The sequence below is a fragment of the Salmo salar genome, chromosome 09, assembly GCF_965601325.2.
Source record: "Salmo salar chromosome 09, fSalSal1, whole genome shotgun sequence".
Taxonomy (NCBI): Eukaryota; Metazoa; Chordata; class Actinopteri; order Salmoniformes; family Salmonidae; genus Salmo; species Salmo salar.
The window spans coordinates 116,554,913-116,560,912 of record NC_138299.1 but is presented as its reverse complement, the minus strand read 5'-3'; positions in this window follow the sequence as shown (position 1 = coordinate 116,560,912).

Genomic DNA, 6,000 nt, shown 5'->3' with positions numbered 1-6,000 from the left:
GTAGTTTGATAAAAAATAAATACCCCTATTGTTAGATAATGGTATGTTTCATGTTGCGCCGTTTTCTTCTTTCCGTTTGATTTCATCTTCATCAGCCGATCGCATGGGAACGCTCGACTTGGAAGGAGCTAGCCCAGAGGGGTATACTATCAAGCAGGATCAAGGAGTTGGCTAGCTAACTTGCCAAAATATTCGGAAATAACTTTGTATTTTTTTTGAAAGATGAACTTCAAATGGCCATTGTCTCATTGACTCAACAACCAGGGAAGTTCACCCATTTTACGTGGCCTTAGTTTTACTCTTTATGTACTTGTAGTTGATCCCCCAATCATTTGTAAAAAAAAATTTTTTAGAAAATTGTTTGTTACATTTTGCTGAGTCCAAAACAACTCATATTACATCAGCATCTCATTCTTGAGGTCTCTGCACCCAATTATTGATTTATTTTCCCACTGTGCCATACAACCATGTTTGAATGATGCTTTTTACAACAACAAATATGCAAATATGGATTTATGGGACAGTGGAACATTCTTTAAAAAATGTAGTACAGAGGCATTATCCAGAATGAGATTCTGATGTAATATGAGTTGGTTTGGAGTGTTTTATAACATGCTTAGACACATTTTCATAATGCATTGTTGTGTATGGCAAGGGATGCACAGACTACAACCACAGAAAGAGTGTAAATATGGCCACATATAAAAACGTCCCCTTTAAAGAAACAAAAAATCTATAGTTATTTTTGGTTATCAAAGTTAGCTGATGGATCCTGCTTTCTAGTATACCCCGTTGGTGGCCTTTTGTGTGTGATATACTTAAGTTGAGACTAGTTGTGTGACCAGTTATTATGCCTGTTCAAATCTGCTAAAGGGTAGATAGCAGCAACATAGGGCCTCCATCCATCAACCATACTTTTATCCATCACCCAACCGGTCACTCTGGGCTCCCGAGTGGCGCAGCGGTCTAAGGCACTGCATCTCAGTGCTAGAGGCGTCACTACATACCCTTGCTCGATTCCAGGCTGTATCACAACCGGCCTTGATTGGGAGTCCCAAAGGGTGGCGCACAATTGGTCCAGCATCGTCCGGGTTTGGCCGGCATTGTAAATAAGAAATTGTTCTTAACTGAATTGCCTAGTTAAATAAAGGTTAGGGTTGCAAAGGGTCGGAAAACTTTCTAGTACATTTCCAGAATCTTTACATAACTTCCCATGGAAAGTGTATGCCCGGGAATTTTGCTTAAATTCATCAAAAAGTTATCTTATAACAGTGAACCTTTTCTGTGGGATACACTTAAGGCAATTCTAGGTCTTGTGGCATATTTTGGTTAAACTATCCCCAATTCAATGGAATTGCAACCCTCTGCATGCACAGTGCATTCTTCATCACATGTGCAGTGAACTCTTCCATCACATGTACAGCTGATTCTCAAGATCTTGCACACTAATGAGATGCTATTGAGCCCACACGACTACACTATCTGAGCCAAGGACTACATGCTTTCTGGAAAGTTTTGATTAAAATACTTGATGGGGTGAATAGGTTTTATGACATACATTATTTTTTGTTAACTAGTAAATAGTAGCCTACAGCAAAGTGTGTTTAAATCATTTCTAACGTAACAATTTCTGCTAGTTAGTTTTTGCTACCATGTGGGTTTTAGCCTGCTTGAGCCTGCTAACTTAAGTGTTAATTCACCTATTTCCATACATGTTTCATTTTAAAACACTTATCTTACAAAGGAGTTTAATCTAACTGCTTATCTGTACATGGAATTGTATTTTTTTTTTAAACTAATTTTCTTCATAATCTTTACAGGAAAATGCCACGGGCACTATCTGATGTGTGGAGACATTTCACTGTAGCTAACGTAGAAGGAAAAGCTGTGTACATTTGCAAATATGGTGCCAAACCATATGTGAAGAATGCAACAAAGATGCAGAATCATCTGGCCAAGTGCATAAAATTCCCTCAGCCCTCACAAGGAACCTCTAACAAAAGTCCCTCTACTTCTATTCGAGGTGAAAATGATGAATCAGACACCTTATCGATAGCAACAGCTCATGGTCCTCCTGGAATCAGAAGTTTTTTTGACTCAATGGAGGAACGTAGTCAGAGAAATGACGATGAATGTCTTGCTCGAGCTGTATATGCAACTGGTTCACCTCTAATGCTCACAGGCAATGTGTATTGGAAGAGATTTCTGAATGTTCTTCGCCGAGCATACACCCCTCCACCCAGCCATGCTATATCTACTCATTTGCTGGATGCAGATTTTAAGCAAATCATAGAGAAAGCAGACTGTATCGCAATCATCTCTAATGGGTGGTCGAAAGTTTGTGGGCAAGGAATAATTAACTACATCTCCACCCCGCAACCAGTATTCTACAAAAGCACAGACACAAGGGACAACAGACACACCGGTCTCAATCAAATCAAATCAATCAAATTTATTTTTATATAGCCCTTCGTACATCAGCTGATATCTCAAAGTGCTGTACAGAAACCCAGCCTAAAACCCCAAACAGCAAGCAAAGCATGTGAAAGAAGCACGGTGGCTAGGAAACACTCCCTAGGAAAAACTCCCTAGAAAGGCCAAAAACCTAGGAAGAAACCTAGAGAGGAACCAGGCTATGAGGGGTGGCCAGTCCTCTTCTGGCTGTGCAGGGTGGATATTATAACAGAACATGGTCAAGATGTTAAAATATTAAAATGTTAATAAATGACCAGCATGGTCAAATAATAATAATCATAGTAGTTGTCGAGGGTGCAACAAGCACGTCCGGTGAACAGGTCAGGGTTCCATAGCCGCAGGCAGAACAGTTGAAACTGGAGCAGCAGCACGGCCAGGTGGACTGGGGACAGCAAGGAGTCATCATACCAGGTAGTCCTGAGGCATGGTCCTAGGGCTCAGGTCCTCCGAGAGAAAGACAGAAAGAGAGAATTAGAGAGAGCATATTTAAATTCACACAGGACACCGGATAAGACAAGAGAAATACTCCAGATGTAACAGACTGACCCTAGCCGCCCGACACATAAACTACTGCAGCATAAATACTGGAGGCTGAGACAGGAGGGATCAGAAGACACTGTGGCCCCATCCGATGATACCCCCGGACAGGGCCAAACAGGCAGGATATAACCCCACCCACTTTGCCAAAGCACAGCCCCCACACCACTAGAGGGATGACTCCAACCACCAACTTACCGTCCTAAGACAAGGCCGAGTATAGCCCACAACGATCTCCGCCATGGCACAACCCAAGGGGGGGCGCCAACCCAGACAGGAAGACCACGTCAGTGACTCAACCCACTCAAGTGACGCACCCCTCCCAGGGACGGCATGGAAGAACACCAGTAGGCCAGTGACTCAGCCCCTGTAAAAGGGTTAGAGGCAGAGAATCCCAGTGGAAAGAGGGGAACCGGCAAGGCAGAGACAGCAAGGGCGGTTCGTTGCTCCAGCCTTTCCGTTCACCTTCACACTCCTGGGCCAGACTATACTTAATCATAGGACCTACTGAAGAGATAAGTCTTCAGTAAAGACTTAAAGGTTGAGACTGAGTCTGCGTCTCTCACATTGGTAGGCAGACCATTCCATAAAAATTGAGCTCTATAGGAGAAAGCCCTACCTCCAGCCGTTTGCTTAGAAATTCTAGGGACAATTAGGAGGCCTGCGTCTTGTGACCGTAGCGTACGTGTAGGTATGTACGGCAGGACCAAATCGGAAAGATAGGTAGGAGCAAGCCCATGTAATGCTTTGTAGGTTAGCAGTAAAACCTTGAAATCAGCCCTTGCCTTAACAGGAAGCCAGTGTAGGGAGGCTAGCACTGGAGTAATATGATAAATTTTTTTGGTTCTAGTCAGGATTCTAGCAGCCGTATTTAGCACTAACTGAAGTTTATTTAGTGCTTTATCCGGGTAGCCGGAAAGTAGAGCATTGCAGTAGTCCAGCCTAGAAGTAACAAAAGCATGGATTAATTTTTCTGCGTCATTTTTGGACAGAAAGTTTCAGATTTTTGCAATGTTACGTAGATGGAAAAAAGCTGTCCTTGAAACAGTCTTGATATGTTCTTCAAAAGAGAGATCAGGGTCCAGAGTAACGCCGAGGTCCTTCACAGTTTTATTTGAGACGACTGTACAACCATCCAGATTAATTGTCAGATTCAACAGAAGATCTCTTTGTTTCTTGGGACCTAGAACAAGCATCTCTGTTTTGTCCGAGTTTAAAAGTAGAAAGTTTGCAGCCATCCACTTCTTTATGTCTGAAACACAGGCTTCTAGCGAGGGCAATTTTGGGGCTTCACCATGTTTCATTGAAATGTACAGCTGTGTGTCGTCCGCATAGCAGTGAAATTTAACATTATGTTTTCGAATGACATCCCCAAGAGGTAAAATATATAGTGAAAACAATAGTGGTCCTAAAACGGAACCTTGAGGAACACCGAAATTTACAATTGATTTGTCAGAGGACAAACCATTCACAGAGACAAACTGATATCTTTCCGACAGATAAGATCTAAACCAGGCCAGAACTTGTCCATGTAGACCAATTTGGGTTTCCAATCTCTCCAAAAGAATGTGGTGATCGATGGTATCAAAAGCAGCACTAAGATCATTGCAGATGAGCTGAAGGCAGTCATCAATGACCTTGGGCCACAGAAGGTATTTGCACTGGTGACAGACAATGCTGCGAACATGAAGACTGTTTGGCCTAAAGTGGAGGAGTCCTACCATCACATCACACACATTGGCTGTGCTGCTCATGCATTGAATCTGCTCCTCAAGGACATCATGGCACTGAAAACAATGGATACAGTCTACAAGAGAGCCATTGAAATGGTTAGGTATTTGAAGGGTCATCAAGTTGTAGATTGCTGTGCTGCTATCTCACCAAGCAAAGTGAGAAGAATAAGAGCACCACATCCGGAGCTGCCCAGCAACACCCATTGGGGTGGTGTTGTCATCATGTTTGACAGTCTCCTGGAGGGGAAGGAGTCCAAGAAATGGCTATATCACAGTATGCCGATATGGACAGCCCCATCAAGAGGATCCTCCTGGATGATGTATTTTGGGAGAGCGGTTAGCAGCCTGAAACCTATAGTAGTAGCCATTGCACGGATTGAGGGAGACAATGCCATCCTGTCTGATGTTCAGACTCTGCTCTCAGAGAAGAAATCCGTACTGCCCTGCCCACTTCACTGTTGCTCCAAGCAGAGGAAACTGCAGTTCTGAAATACATCAAAAGTGTGAAGACTTCTGCCTGAAGCCCATACACGCCGCAGCGTACATGTTGGACCCCAAGTATGCTGGCAAGAGCATCCTGTCTGGTGCAGAGATCAACAAGGCCTATGGTGTCATCACTACTGTGTCTCGCCACCTTGGCCTGGACGAGGGCAAGGTTCTTGGCAGTCTGGCGAAGTACACTTCCAAGCAAAGGTTTTGGGATGGAGATGCAATATGGCATTCGTGCCATCATATCTCATCAGCCACCTGGTGGAAGGGACTTTGTGAATCTGAGTCTCTTTCCCCTGTTGCCTCCATCATCCTCCAAATTCCACCAACATCAGCCACCTCAGAGCACAACTGGTCCTTGTTTGAGAACACACACACCAAAGCATGCAACAGTCTGACCAATACAAGGGTTGAAAAATTGGTGGCCATCCGGGCAAATTTGAGGCTTTTTGAGCCTGACAACGAGCCATCCTCAATAAAGGTTGGAAAGTGACAGTGAAGATGAGGCCTAAAAGTCTGATGTTCAAGAGGTGGACATTGAGGAGGTCCAGGGAGAAGACATGGAAGCCTGAGAGGAAGACAACCAAAGCTTTAGTTTCTAGACTATCATTTTAACAGATTTATGTTGAAAACGATTTTGGGAGATGCGATGGATCATTGAGGATCATTCAATATTCCCCTTCTCTTGTTGTTCAGTGAAATCATCCCATGTAAAGAGTCAACACATTTAGTTAAAGTTCAATTTGTAAATATATATATATATATA